The following is a 16,706-nucleotide window of genomic DNA, read 5'->3' as shown; positions in this document are numbered from 1 at the left end:
GGGGAATTTTGCGGCTTGAACCCTAGTTGGTGGCGGATAAGTCACGCAAGTCATCCGGCATGCAGAGATAAAATACAGCAGCGTGTGGACCATTTTTAGCCCAAGGCAGCTCATCTCCGTCATCAGGCCTTTTTTTAGTCGAATGTATCGCCCGCTGTCAGTCCCTTCGGGATCCATCCCTCATTCATCTTAATAAAGGTGAGGTAATCTAGACTTTTTTGACCTAGGCTACTTCTCTTCTCAGTGACAATACCTCCTGCTGCACTGAAGGTCCTTTCTGACAGGACACTTGAAGCGGGGCAGGCCAGAAGTTCTATCGCAAATTGGGATAGCTCAGGCCACAGGTCAAGCCTGCACACCCAGTAGTCAAGGGGTTCATCGCTCCTCAGAGTGTCGATATCTGCAGTTAAGGCGAGGTAGTCTGCTACCTGTCGGTCAAGTCGTTCTCTGATGGTGGACCCCGAAGGGCTGTTGCGATGCGTAGGACTTAAAAAGCTCTGCATGTCCTCCATCAACAACACGTCTGTAAAGCGTCCTGTCCTTGCCGGCGTGGTCGTGGTAGGAGGAGGATTACTTTCACCTCTTCCCCTGTTAGATTCCCGTTGTGCTGTGACATCACCCTTATACGCTGTGTAAAGCATACTTTTTAATTTATTTTGGAACTGCTGCATCCTTTCCGACTTCCGGTAATTCTGTAACATTTCAGGCACTTTCTGCTTATACCGGGGGTCTAGTAGCCTGGCCACCCAGTACAGGTCGTTCTCATCAGCCTTTTTATACGAGGGTCCCTCAACAGGCACGACAGCATGAAAGACCCCATTTGCACAAGGTTGGATGCCGAGCTCCTCATGTCCCGTTTCTCGTCCTCACTGACCTCCCTGAAGGTCTGTTCTTCCCCCCAGCCATGTACAACACCATGGGTACCAGATAGGTGACAACGAGCACCCTGGGATGCCTGCTGTGGTTGGTCTTCCTCCTCCTCAAAGCCACATTCCTCCTCTGACCCTTTTCTTCAGACTCCTCTTCCAGCGTTGCCGCATGTCCAGCAAGCGATACTGATAAGGCTGTTTCTGGTGGTGATGATGGTGACCACAACTCTTCCTCTTTACGCTCATCTACGGCCTGATCCAGCACTTTTCGCAGGGCACGCTCCAGGAAGAAAACAAATGGGATGATGTCGCTGATGGTGCCTTCGGCGCAACTAACTAGGTTTGTCACCTCCTCAAAAGGACGCATGAGCCTACAGGCATTGCGCATGAGCGTCCAGTAACGTGGCAACAAAATTCCCAGCTCCGCAGAGGCTGTCCTAGCACCCCGATCATACAAATACTCGTTGACGGCTTTTTCTTGTTGGAGCAGGCAGTCGAACATTAGGAGTGTTGAATTCCAACGTGTCAGGCTGTCGCAAATGAAGAGCCTCAATGGCATGTTGTTTCGGCGCTGAATGTCTGAAAAGTGCGCCATGGCCGTGTAGGAACGCCTGAAATGGCCACACACCTTCCTGGCCTGCTTGAGGATGTCCTGTAAGCCTGGGTACTTATGCACAAAGCGTTGTACAAACAGATTACACACATGTGCCATGCACGGCACATGTGTCAACTTGCCCAAATTCAATGCCGCCAACAAATTGCTTCTGTTGTCACACACCACTTTGCCGATCTCCAGTTGGTGCGGAGTCAGCCACTGATCCACCTGTGCGTTCAGGGCGGACAGGAGTGCTGGTCCGGTGTGATTCTCTGCTTTCAGGCAAGTCAACCCCAAGACGGCATGACACTGTCGTATCCGGGATGTGGAAAAGCCCCTGGGGAGCTGGGGGTGTGCCGTTGATGTGGAGCAAGACGCAGCAGCAGAAGAGGACTCAGCCGAGGAGTTTATGGAAGAGAATGGAGTAGGAGGAGTAGAGGAGGTGGCAGCAGGCCTGCCTGCAAGTCGTGGCAGTGTCACCAACTCCTCTGCTGAGCCACGCATTCCATGCTTGGCAGCCGTGAGCAGGTTTACACAATGCGCAGTGTAGGTGATATACCTGCCCTGACCGTGCTTTGCAGACCAGTTATCAGTGGTCAGATGGACCCTTGCCCCAACACTGTGTGCCAGAAATGCCATGACTTCCTTTTGCACAATCAAGTACAGGTTGGGGATTGCCTTTTGTGCAAAGAAATTTCGGCCGGGTACCTTCCACTGTGGTGTCCCAAAAGCTACAAATTTTTTAAAGGCCTCAGACTCCACCAGCTTGTATGGTAAAAGCTGGCGGGCTAAGAGTTCCGTCAAGCCAGCTGTGACTGGCAAGGGGGTGACTTTGTGACATTGGCTTCCTACGCTCAAACATGTCCTTGACAGACACCTGACTGTGGGCAGATGAGCAGGAACTGCTCAATGCGAGAGGCGGAGTGGCGGGTGGTTGAGAGGGGGCAAGGAGGACAGCAGTGGTTGACGTGGCTGAAGATGCTGGACCAGGAGGAGGATGGTGGCTTTGAGTTTGTGTGCTGCTTGTACTCGTCATCATGTGTTGATCCCATAGGTGTTTGTGATATGAGATTATGTGCCTTCGCAAAGCAGTTGTACCTAGGTGGGTGTTGGACTTCCCACGACTCAGTTTCTTTTGGCACAGGTTGCAAATGGCATCGCTGTTATCTGAGGCACACTCACCAAAAAATGCCACACTGCTGAGCTTTGCAATGACAGCATTCTGGTGGTGGCAACAGCATGTGTTGATTGGCTTGCTGTTGTTTTTTTTAATTTGTGGTGCCTTAGGGAACGGAGCTCCTAGAGCGTGCCTCCTTTCATGTTGGTGCCGACACCGGAAGTCCGACAGCTACATATTTATCCTGTGACTGCCTAATGTCCCTCCAGCCACAGAATTCTACAAAGTTGTTTGCTGTCAGGTGAACGCCTATTGGCTAATTTTTGGGGCCTGTACTGGCAAGTTCTCATAACAATACTTAGTGCACCATTCACTAATATCTCATGAGACCTTATAAAATGTGAAGTTGTGTGTACCGTAAAAAAATAAGTAGCATCATTAGGGATTTTGCAATGGTGCTTTTTTTAAACACTCGATTTGCATGTACAGCGATTGTTATAACATGCATGTGAAATGTAATCAAATACACGGCTTTGATGTCAAATTACTTACAGCAATCAGAAATTCTTCCTCCACGTTGCGAAAATTGTTGACAACCATCTTTTCTGATCGCATCCACATTCGGTCTGGTGGAAACCCAGTTGCTGTAGTAGGCCGCGCATATTTTGCGCATGCGCATAGGCGAAAATTACATTGCCGATATTTCGCATTGAAAAAAATTATGAATGGAGATCGAAAATTCGAATAATACATCTGGTATGTCACTGTCCATGTTGTGGGACTATTTGTGCACTTCTAGTAAGTATTTGGTGGCTGCAAATATGACCTGAAGGTATTCCAGGTTCGCGATTTGATTGTCTGCACCTCAGGAACATTGCCAGAATCCACCCTTTTCTTGGGTTGGAAACTGCAAAAAACTCTTGTTGTTGCCTTGATTCATTCTCATCTTGAATACTGCAACGCATTACTCATCGGTCTCCATCTCACTAAACTCTCCCCCTTCAGTTTGTCCTAAATGCTGCAGCCAGGCTCATCTATCCATCCAACCGCTACACTGATGCTACTAGTCTGTGCCAGTCACTTCACTGGTTGCCGATCCACCACAGAATACAGTTCAAACTTCTCACCCACAAAGCTCTGCACAGTGCTGCACCTCCATACATCTCCTCCCTCATCTCCATCTACCACCCTACTCGTGCTCTCCACAGTACTGCACCTCCATACATCTCCTCCCTCCTCTCCATCTACCACCCTACTCCTGCTCTCCATAGTGCTGCACCTCCATACATCTCCTCCCTCATCTCCATCTACCACCCTACTCCTGCTCTCCACAGTGCTGCACCTCCATACATCTCCTCCCTCATCTCCATCTACCACCCTACTCCTGCTCTCCATAGTGCTGCACCTCCATACATCTCCTCCCTCATCTCCATCTACCACCCTACTCCTGCTCTCCACAGTGCTGCACCTCCATACATCTCCTCCCTCATCTCCATCTACCACCCTACTCCTACTCTCCACAGTGCTGCACCTCCATACATCTCCTCCCTCATCTCCATCTACCACCCTACTCGTGCTCTCCACAGTGCTGCACCTCAATACATCTCCTCCCTCCTCTCCATCTACCATCCTACTTGTGCTCTCCGTTCTGTTAGTGACCTAAGATTAATAACCTCCATAATTCGCACCTCTCACACCCGTCTTCAAGACTTTTCTCAAGCTGCACCTACTTTCTGGAATACTCTGCCTCGGAATATTAGGTCAATTCACAACTTCTCCACCTTCAAACGTGCCTTAAAAACACATCTTTTCAGGCAGGTTTATCAAGCTTCCTAAAATGACTTTTTCCCGACTAAACCTCTCCCCCACCAAAGCCTCTGGCCTAAACTCAATCCTCTAGTAGTCCCAAAGCAGATCGGCCGGCACCCCTCCTGTCAGTTCAATAATGGCTCATATCCTACTTATCACAATCAACTACCTGATGTGTCACCCCCAATTCCTCATAGATTGCAGGGCCCTGACTCCTAGTGTTTCAGTTGCATATTAGCCAGATACTTTTGTTTTGTACATGAACCCTATGAATTTGTAAAGCTCTGCGGAATATGTTTTTTGCTTAAGATATGAAGGGAATGTGTCGTTTTTAACTTTATGCCTTTTGGAGATCATTTAATCTTCAACTTGCTTAATCTGTTCACAGCAGTTTTGACCAGGGTGCCCAGACCTTTGCATGTCACTGTATTCTTCAGCGAGTTCGCAGTTGCATTAGGTTATTCCGTTATATGTCTGGTTTCCGTTATGCAGGATGGAAAACAAAGTCCTGTTATGCTTACACATAGAAATCTATTATGATGGATCAGATCAGAATGCCTCTTAAAGGCTTCCATTTTGCATTCCGTCCAAGAAGTCTGTCATATTCCGTTATAACTCGTTTTCAGTTCATAAAACTAAATATATCTTTCTTCTACAGATAGTGACATCTGCCAGAAATGTCCTGAAGATCAGTGGCCAGATCCAGGAAAAACAAGATGTCTTCCTAAAGTCTATGAATTTCTCTCATATAAAGAAGATACCGTGGCTTCAGTCTTCTCTATAATTGTGATTCTCTGCTGTGCTATAACCTGCTACATCATAAGAAAGTTCATCTTACATTGGGACACTCCTCTAGTAAAGGCCAATAACCGCACAGTGAGCTTCATCCTCCTGGTCTCCATCATGTTGAGCTTCCTCTGTGTCTCTTTCTTCCTTGGTTGTCCAGTAGACATAACCTGTAAGATGAGACAAACATCCTTTGGGATTTTCTTCTCAGTTGCACTCTCTTCAGTTTTGGCCAAGACTATCATGGTCTGCATTGCTTTCAAAGCCACCAAACCAGGCAGTTCCTGGAGGAAGTTGGTGGAGATCAGAATGTCCTATTATGTGGTGGTGATATGTTCCTTCATACAAGTGAAGATCTGTGCTTTTTGGTTGTCAGTGTCTCCTCCATATCAGGAGTTTGACCACTACCCTTATCCTGGGAAGATTATCATTCAGTGTAATGAAGGCTCGGATATCTGGTTCTACTCCATGTTGGGTTATCTGGGGCTCCTGGCAGCTGTGAGCCTTGTTCTGGCTTTCATGGTGAGGACATTACCGGACAGTTTTAATGAGGCCAAGTATATCACCTTCAGCATGCTGGTGTTCTGCAGCGTCTGGATCTCCATGATCCCAGCTTTTCTGAGCACCAGGGGAAAGAACATGGTGGCTGTGGAGATATTTGCCATATTGTCCTCATCTGCTGGAATATTAGCCTGTATATTCTTTCCTAAATGTTATATCCTAATAATGAAACCTGAGCTGAACTCCTGAAAACAATTAGTAAAAAAGTAAATTAAATGTAGTCACAATGAAGGATATACCGTACAATGCATTGAGAAAGCCGTCAGACCCTTTCACATTTTCACATTTTATGTTGAGGCCGTACAGTAAAATATATTTTTTTAAAAATCCAGTTTCCCTATTGTTCTGCACACAATACTCCATAATGAGAAAGTAAATGTAGAATGTTCACAATTTTAACAAATTTGTTGAAAAGACATAAACATAAGTATTCAGACCCGTAACTCAAAGCTTAGTGATTCCAGGCTCAAGTCTTCTTGCGGATCATGCCACAAGGTTTGCACCCCTGATTCTCTGCAATTCTTCTCAAGTTCTGTAAGGTTAGATGGACAGCCATTTTCAGGTCTCTCCTGAGATGTTTGATTGGGTTCAGGGCTCTAACTGAGCCACTCAAGTAAATTCACAGAGTTGTCTCTAAGTCGCTCCTATGCTGTCTTAGCTGTGTGTTTAGAATCATTGTCTCGTTGGAAGGTGAACCTTTGGCCCAATCTGATGCAGAACACTCTGGATCAGGTTTGCTCATTCAGCTTTTTCTCAACCCTGAGCAGTCTCCCTGTCCAGCCACAAAAAAACACCCCCCAACATGTTGCTAATACCACCATGCTTCACTGTAAGGATGGTATTGGGCAGGTGATGGACGGTGCCTTGTTTCCTCTAAATGGGATGCTTAGAATTGAGGCCAAAAAGATCAATCCTAGTTTTATTAGACCAGAAAAACTTGTTTTTTTAAAGAGTCCTTTAGGTGCTTTTCTTTTTTTTTTTTAGCAAACTCCAGATGGCTTTCATGTGTCTTTTACTGAGGAGAGGCTTCTTTCAGGTTACAAATGGTGGAGTGCTACAGTGATTGTTGACCTACTGGAACTTTCTCCCATCTGCACACAGGATCTTTGAAGCTCAGCCAGAGTGATTATTAGGTAATTGATCTCATCTCTATTACCAAAGTTCTTATACCTCAATTATCTAGTTTGGTGGGGTGGCCAGTTGTAGCAAGAGTCCTGGTTGTTTTAAACTTCTTCTATTTAAGAATTATGGTGGCCACCATACTCTTTGAAACTTTGGGTACAACATACATTTTTTTGGTCCTTTTCTCCAGATCTGTGCCTCCAAAAATCCAGTGTTGCCACCACCAGAATGCTGTCATTGCAAAGCTCAGCAGTGTGGCATTTTTTTTGTGAGTGTGCCTCAGATAACAGCGATGCCATTTGCAACCACAGGCAGTTCTTTTTTCTTGATATGCAGCCAGCTGTGAGACCTTATATAGTGTAGACAAGACTGTCTTTCTAAATTGTTTTCACAGGTGGTCTCCAATCATGTTGAAGAAACATCTCAAAGATTATCCAGAGAAAGAAAAGGCCTCACTGCTAAATTTTAAGGACAATGGTGTGAATACTTATATCCACGCCAAATTTTAATTTTTACTGTTTAATAAATTTGCAAAAATTGTAAAGTGCTGTTTTTACTTGTCATTATGGGCTTTTAAGTGCAATTTTTATTTTCATTTTAGGACAAGGAGCAGCATAACAAATGTGAGAAAAGTGAAAGGGTGTGAAGACTTTCTGTCTACACGTGACAGTGCCTCACTAGTAATTCCTCTATCCTAAGCTTATCCATCTAGAGCTGGTGCAGGGAAGCACTTGTGGCATTATACTACTGGGAGGCGTGTAACTGCAAGTCCCAGGATTCCTAGTGCTGGATCAGAACGTGGAAGTGGACTCTGCCTATGGTGTGATGCTGGGGGTGAAGATAATCTGAACTGGCCTGTGAAATATTAGACTGAACTGAGCAGTAAAATAATTTAGTTCACAATTTCCTCTGCTTCCTTTCCATAATATGTTGCCTATGGGAAGAGAGGGAAAACTGTGGTCTGCTACTAATGGCCGAAAAGCCGGTGCCGACTGTGCTGCTGCTCCTAGCACAACAACCACCCACATTCTCACTTGCGGATGGTGTGGCACGGGTCTTTCATCTTCCATTACCTTGCCCATTACCACCCTGTTTTTACCAGACATTTTATTCTAAAGCCTAAACAGTCAGTCCGCTGCACAACACGGTGACTAAAAGGCTGGAAAATATGTCACCGTCAGTTCAGGTTGTCAGTAGAGTTGAGCGGACACCTGGATGTTCGGGTTCAATAGGTTTGGCCGAACTTCAGAAAAAAGTTTGAGTTCGGGACCCGAACTTGACCCTTGAACCCGAATGGGGACCCGAACTTTTGAGCACTAAAATGGCTGCAAATGGCATCAAAATGTGGTTAAGAGCATGGCAAGTGCTCTGCAAACAAATGTGGATAGGTAAATGACTTTAAATAACATAAAATACGTAAAAATAATAAATAATAATCTTGATCTAGGAGGACGAGGTCCATATGGAGTCGGAGGTTGAGGAGGCGGTGGATGTGGCGGTGTAGGTGGAAGTGGTGGTGGAGGAGCAGGAGGTAGTCTACACTGCTTTTTGTTTTTAATTTTTTTTTTTTTAAATTAGGGTACACCCCAAAACATTGGGAAATATAACCTGTGATAACCCCCTCCAGTCGTGCTAAACACACGTTCAGACAATACACTGGCTGCAGGGCAGGCCAGCACCTCCAAGGGGTAAAGGGCAAGCTCAGGCCATGTGCCCAATTTGGAGACCCAGAAGTTGCAGGGGCTGACCCCTGTCAGTCAGTTCGTGTAGGCGTGTGCACACTTACTGTCCCACCATGTCGCACGTCCCCGTGATGTTCACGATCCAATTGGATATCGATATTTCGATGTTCTTTTATGCGCGTACCATGGTGATAACGGGTGGCGGGGAATCAGGGTTCCACACCGGAGAGGGAGCGTGAGAGAGAGAGACCACATCCAAGGGAGGATTCATTTTTTCAAATTTAAAATTATAGAGTTGAAATATGGAAGAAATTATTAAAGCATAAAAGTGGGACAACTTTTTAAAGTTTAAGCAATGAATAAAAGGATGTGAAGCGCATTAATTAATGAAGAATGTCTTACATTTTATTCCCTGTCAACTATGCAGAGCAGGGGTTTCTATCCGGCAAAATTTGAAAAATGTCATCTGACAATGTAATTGACGATTTTTTAAAATTTATGTTCCTGTCACCTATGCAGAGGTGACCCAGTGACATCCACCATCCATTTGGATATATTCTCTATAAACTTTCGATGTTCTTTTCTGAGCCTACCATGTTGATCACGGTTATCGGAGAATCAGGGTCCCATTCCGGAGAGGGAGCGTGAGAAAAAGAGAACAAATTTAAGGGAGATAAATTTATTAAAATTTTTTGGGATCAAGCAGAAATGTGGGAAAAGCTATTAAGGCGCAAATGTGGGACAAATTACAGAAGCCCAAATGTGGGCCAAAAGAGTCAAGCTGAAATGTGGAAAAAGCTATTGAGGCGCAAATGTTGTCCAAAAGAGTATAGCGGAAATGTGGGACAAAGTATTGAAGCTTAAATGTGGTACAACTTGCTTAAGTTTAAGCATTGAATGAAAGGAGATAGCGCGCATCAATTAAAGAAGCATTTCAGAAATCTTATTCCCTGTCACCTATGCAGAGCCGGGGTTTATTCACGTCTAAAATTGTATAATGTCAACCCAAGAATGTAACAGAAAAATTACAGAAATGTATTAACCTGTCTACTTAGTAGAGCAGGGGTCTATGACAGAAATAAATTGTTTATTGTCACCCGAAAATGTAAAATAAAAATTATTGAAATTTATTAAGCTGTCAACTAGGCAGAGGAGGGGTATATTACATCCAAAAATTGGTGACTTTGACCCTAAAATGTAACTGACAAATGTTATTTATTTTTTTACCGGTCTAAGGCCTCATGCACACGATCGTTGTGTGCACCCGTGTCCGTTGTCCCGTTTAACGTGATTTTCTGCGGTCCCATTGACTTTCAATGGGTCAGTTGAAAACTCGGCTAATGCACCGTTTGTCACGTTTTTCACGGCTAACGGTTCGCGGCCCCATTCAAGTCAATGGGACCGTTAAAAACGCGGTTGCACACCCGTTTGACATCCGCGTCCGCGCCTGTTTTATTTCTTACTTTTGCCATGGCCAAACTGTCTGGCAAAACTTGTGCCAATAAAATAAAATAAAAATATGTACAGAAAGTTTAAGGTCACAGGTTATGCTAATCTCTAGCCACCTGTGCCTAGAAGCTTCTGTGTGGTGAGGCAGACATTTGAGAGAATTTCCAGCCACCATGCCGCGTTGGAATGTGGAGAAACCTATAACCCTGGTCCAGGAGAGGCCCGAGCTTTGGGATACCAGAGCCAATGCGTATTTAGACCGTGTCAATAAGGATGCGGCGTGGGAGCAAGTGGCCCGGAGCATGCGAAAGAGTGAATGGGCCAAAGCAGATAACCGAGGCCGGGCAGAATTAGGTAAGTGATAGCAATGTAGTTGTGCTGTTCATGCCCCCTGTGTTGCAAAATGATGTAGTTTTAAATTCCGTGAGGTCACAATAGTGTTTATTTAGTGGTCCAGCTTCATTTACCATAAAGGCCTGTACATGGTTTAAAAAAGCGACGTGTAATAAATACCATACTCCACCATTTCTAACTTTAAATGGCTGTCCCTCCCTATGCTACAGCGTACAGTACTCATGTCTAATCACATGTCTGGGCACTTTTCTTTTGGGTGACACATGTGTCCTTGTAATTGACCATCTTCCAGTTGTCACCCTCACACATTGTAAAGTATTTTAGTCCTAATGGCTTGCACGACTAGTCTTCTCCATCTTGTACTTCTTCATTAGTATCCACACACCTGCTGGACTGTACCATGTGCTGTTGAATCTGTCCAATTTGGTTATTTTTTATTTTTTTTTTTCCTTAAATATTAATATTTGTACGATTTTTTTGATTTAAAACACTTTACAAAAAATTGTCTATTATGTCATTTCTTAACAGTGAAACAAACTAAAACCCGATGGGCGAGTTGCCGGGACCAATTCCGGAGGGAGGTTACAAGCAAAGGCCGGAGTGCGGAGGGTACATCCCGGAAACGGCCTTACATATATACTGCCCAGTTGCAGTTTTTAAGACAAGTAATTGATTTGAGGCCGTAAGTAGTTTATATATTTTTTTGTCATTTTAATTTTTGGTTAAACTTACGTTTGAATCTGGGTGAGCTAAAGTGTACAAGAAAGTAATGGGTTGAGTTGTGTTGTACTATTGGAGACCTATCCATTCAGTAGATCAGCCATGTCATAACTGACTCCATCCAGCACTTTTAAAACCGCAACTCCCAGCATGCCAGAATAGCTGTAAGCTAACCAGTCCTGCTTGGAGTTGTAGTTGTGCATCAGCTGGCTGGCAACAGTTTGTACATGCCTGGTGTTGGTTGTCTCCATCAATTTTGTGGTGGAGTGCACACCAGGCACCACCGCTGATGAGCTGTATGATGAGACGGCACGTGCAGTGCGCAGATGGCGGATCCCCTCTCTATTTTGTTCCTGTTGTAGCAATTTATTGACGGTCCTGGAACATAGATGTTTGCAATCTGAACAGGAATAGAGAAGGGAGATGACACGTGCGCACTGCTCGCATTATCTCCTCATACAGTTGATCATCGTGTTTGTCGGCTGTTGGTCACACACCAATATATTCTTTAGTACCTATCCTATGGATAGGTCTTAATTTTCAAAAGGTTGGATAAAGCCTTCCTTTTTTATGGGAGCCCTGACTAGTGTATCCATTTTTTTAATTTTTGGGTTGGGGTAATATTTTTCCCATAGATACCTATTATCTTACTTTTGTATGTATTGGTAATTGTTACCCATGAGGTATTGGCATTGACATCTATATAGGTTAAATGTTATAGCACCCACCCCAACATGGATTCCTTACATTGCTCATATAAAATGATAATAATAACCTAAAACTATGATAATGGATTTTAATGTTGTTCCAACTACGCTTGACCAGCAGGAATAAAACTACTACTCCCACCAAGCTCAAGTGTTGCCTGGTACATGTTCTTTCTCTGTAAAAGATGTTCTACTAGGTTAACATTACATCTTGTATGTTTGGATGGTGGAAGCAGGCCACATACAGACAAGATGGCCAGAATATCAGCACTGCTTTTGGTCCAAGAATGAGGAATCCTCTTCTGAGGCTGGACAGCTCCAAACGGCAAATAATGTTTTCCCATTACAGTTACATTAGGCCTTTACAAGACTTGTCCCATTGTTAATTGAAAAATAAATAATAATTAGGAATGTCACTATTCACATAGAAGCTGTTATTCATTGTGTAAAATATCTGATGTATGCTGCCACTCCGTATATATATTGTGTACACTCGACTGTTTACACCTAGTATAAATGATGTACTTTTGTAATGTTAATTAGAAATCAAATGTTCTAATTTTTTTTATTCTTTCTTACAAATACAGTACTGTGGACAGTCTGGATCCCTCCGAAGAATCGGATTCGCCAGGGAGTGAAACCCCTGCGGTTTTCTCCCCCCAAACAAGTCCTGCACCAATGCCGGCAGAGGACCCAGATGACTCCTCACTGGCCCAGGCCCCCCTACCACTGGCCAGTCCACCACGTGTTGTCCAGCCCCAGCCGAGACGTCGCCGCCAAGTCCCTCTCTCTTCCTCTGGGCAAGAGAATCGGGAAATGATTGACGTTTGCGTCATAGATTTTCTTGTCCAGAGGAGGAGTGATGGCTTGGAGGAGAAAATGTTAAGGGGACTAGGGCCGCTAATGAAGCAGGTCACTCCTGGCGAGCATCACGAGTGCCTTGCTTCATTAGCCATTGTTATCAAAATGTTTTCATGCCCTAACCATGGCGACATTCTGGGAAAATGAAATGCAATGAAAATCGACATTGAAAATGCCGGACAGCAGCAAAGAGCAGGACCCTATCATTTGCCACCCCACAACCCCAGTACGATCTACCTTAGGGCCCAATGCATCATGTGCCTCAGCCAGTTTACCCAACCAGTTTGCCAACTGGGGCACCTCAACAGGCCCAAGTAAGGCCACAGGTCCACTTTTACACCAGGTTCCTTTACGCAGGACCTTCTTGATCTATAGTTGTGTAAATTTTATTTATTTGGAGCACTTTTTATATTTTGTGCTTAATGTTGAAAACATTGCCTGTCATTTTGATTTGGTGATCCAAATATTTGACTTAAATTTGGATTGTGCGAAAAATATTTGTCTGTTGTTTTTTTTGCACACTCGACACAACATTTACATTTCAAAACACAACGTAAAAAATAAACCACACGCACTGTAGCTCACAAATCCACACTTTATTTTGATGAACCACATCCTTATTTTTGGCTACTGTGATGATGAGGTATTAGAAAAAAATTTGGTCCAGATATTACAAATATTAAGATGTTAAAGTCAATTTACATTTACACAAAAACATAATTTATATTTAGTTCTATGCAGTTTAAAATATGTGATGTCCAAAAAATCTCAGCCCGCAAGCCCACGTCAAAGGTCCTCATTATCTTGCGAGTCCCTACACTCAACTACCACAATCATTTTTAATAAACTATCTACAAAATAATAAAAAACTAAAGAGCCCAGAAGATTTCAAAAACTGCCACGAACAGCGTCCCTCTGCCATGGCAAGGACCCCTCTTGGCTGTAAAAGTAGTCTGCATAGAGTTCCCGAACTACAATGCCTGCAGTCCCAGGTCGTCTATGCAGGGTCCTTTCCAAACACAAATCTGAAGACGTAGGAAGATATTCCATTTCAACAGAGGAGGAAGCCTCGTGAATCCTGGTGAAGTTGTGTAGAACAACACAAGCTTTAATCTCCAGGGTAGCATTCTCCGGATCCATCTGTATGGATGACAAAAACACCCTCCACTTGCTAGAGAGTATCCCGAAAGCACACTCAACATACGACGGGCACGAGTCAACCGGTAGTTGAAGATACGCCTCCTGACATCCAAACCACGCTTTGGAAAGGGCCGCATAACATGTGGAGTCAATGCAAACCCTTCATCCGCCATGATGACAAATGGAACCGGCGAACCTGCATATCCAGGCAGTCTTCTGGATTCGGGCAGGGCAAGCTGGTTGGCACGAAGCCGCTCACCCATTCTAGAAGCACTAAAGATGCGAGCATCCGCAGTGCTTCCATAGGCCCCGATATCAACCATTATAAACCGGTAATGACTGTCAGCAACAGCCATCAGCACTACCGAAAAATATTGTTTATAATTGAAGAAACGGGTCCCTGAGTGTGGCAGCTTCTTCACACGGATGTGCTTGCCATCCATTGCCCTGATGCAGTTTGGAAACTGCGCCGAATTTTGGAAGCCCTCAGCAATCCGAACCCAATTGTCCGCCTTGGGCTGCGGCATCACCGTCTCTTGGAGTTGTCAGATGACATGGCAAGTGTGACGTACAATTCGCGAGATCGTCGAGGTTCCTAAAAGAAACTCAAAATGCAGGGATGCAAAAGAGTTCCCAGTGGCAAGGAATCTGTAGAAAAAAATACAAAAAAAACATCAGTCAGCAGCAAATCAGAGGGAACCACAGATTCATGATTCAAGTATAATGTTGTATACAATACATGATTGTAAACACCCTATGTCTAGTAGTGCAGAACCTATGGGACGGATGCCAGAGGCGGCACTCAAGGCCCTCTCTGTGGGCTTCCACACCCATTGAAAAGTCTATGGTTTACCAATATACACCTTAGACTTTACAAAGCATTCCTCAGCACAGGGCGCACTATGGAAAGGACAGGCAGCACTCAATTTAAGCAGCCAATATAGCAAAATGATAAAATGCAATGACGCTAAACTATTGGACTATAGTATTCATGTTAAATTGCCGTGTTGACATTTTGCAATTAAAGCGTTGGTTATGGGTTGAAGTTTGCAAACTCCGTCTGAAAACGGCTCGCCATCACTGACCTATGACCTTTGTTGAATAAATCTGTAAACAATAAAAAATGGTGTATATGCGCAAATCACTAACAGCTATTGGGTTGTGGCTGACTGACGGAATAAAACACAATTTTTAACAAACTACTGGCGAGTGCTGAGGATTCATGGAGTGTCTGGAGGCCGTTAACTGAACACAAGTTTAAAACTTGGCCAAAAGAAAAAGCCTTCAAAATTGGGATGTTATGTGACAGGGATTAACGGGTTAAAAAACCAACCATTAAATAACCATTTAAAAAAAAAAGGGCAAAAAGAAGGTTACTTCAGCAAACAGTAGCACATGTCTCACAGCAGCCATTATCTAGCACATGTTCCTCCTGACACAAGCACTGCACATTACTGGTGAAACTTGAAATATAAAATACTGCTTACCTCAACGTGACGATGAGCCTTTCCTCAGGAGAAATTGGTGTCCATGAAGGTAAGGACAGTACGTAGAGACGACAGCAAGCGATCAAATGTACCCACTGACATCCGACAGAAGGCATAGAACTTCTCAGGATGCAGCCGCAGATCTTCGTAGAGGGTATGAAAGTGTCCTTTCCGGTAGTGTTGTGAAACTATCGGATGGACCCAAAATCGTCGCCTTCTACTCGGTTCCTCATTCAACACAGGAGCGCTGTCCCCATTGCCGAGAAACAAGCCAATGCAGTAAGACCTCTTCCTCAGAATCCAACATGGTGAAACTGCAAAGACAAGCAACCAAATGAACCTCTGTACTCTGGAAAGACTACAGAAAATGGCCACAAAACCAAACTCAGGTGCCCTTCATTTATACCAGTATCCTGGGTGGAGATATTAAAATTAATTTTTTTTCACCATTCCTTGGTTTCTGACGGGCCGCAAAAAAAACGGGCACACGGTCACACGGAAGCACAATGAAAGAAAAAATGGACACGGATCACGGTACAACGGAACCACGTTTGGCGGACCGTTAAAAAAAACTGTCATGTGCATGAGGCCTAATAGGTATAGCAGTGGTACATTACACCAAATAATTGCTGAATTTCACCAGAAAATGTAAATGACAATTTTTTTATTTTTTTTTACCGGTCTACTAGGTATAGCAGTGGTACATCACACCCAAAAATTGGTGAATTTCACCAGAAAATGTAACTGACATTTTTATTTATTTTTTTACCGATCTACTAGGCATAGCAGTGGTACTATACATTCAAAAATTTGTGAATTTCACCAGAAAATTTAAATGACAATTTATTTTTTATTTTTTAACCTGTCTACTCGCTATAGCAGTGGTACTATACACCCAAAAATAGTAGTGAAATTATATAAAATAAAATACGTACAAATAAAAAAAAAAAAAGTATTTATGAGGTGGAGATCCATATGGAGTAGGAGTTTGAGGAGGCCGTGGACGTAGCGGTGTGGGTGAAAGCGCCAGTGGAGGAGGACGAGGTAGCCAACACAGGTTTTTGGTTTTAATTAAATTTTTTCTAAATTAGGGTACACTCTAAAAGAGTGTGAAATATCCAAAATACAAGAATGAGCAATTGCGCTGCAGTATAACAATGGCTGCTTAGTGCCGGTATAAATGTCTATTCTGCACAAGGTACGGACAAGTCCTGAGGGATCCATGCCTGGTTCATTTTAGTGGATGTGAGGTTGTCCACATTGGCTGTGGACAGGCGGCTGCGCTTGTCTGTGATGACCCCCTTGCCGTGCTAAACACACGTTCAGATAATACACTGGCTGCAGGGCAGGACAGCACCTCCAAGGTGTAAACGGGAAGCTCAGGCCATGTGCTCAATTTGGAGACCCAGAAGTTGAAGGGGGCAGACCCATCATTCAGTACGTGTAG

The sequence above is a fragment of the Bufo gargarizans genome, chromosome 1 (genome assembly GCF_014858855.1).
Source record: "Bufo gargarizans isolate SCDJY-AF-19 chromosome 1, ASM1485885v1, whole genome shotgun sequence".
Classification (NCBI taxonomy): Eukaryota; Metazoa; Chordata; class Amphibia; order Anura; family Bufonidae; genus Bufo; species Bufo gargarizans.
The sequence above is the reverse complement of the archived record's forward strand: the minus strand, read 5'-3'. Positions refer to the sequence as shown.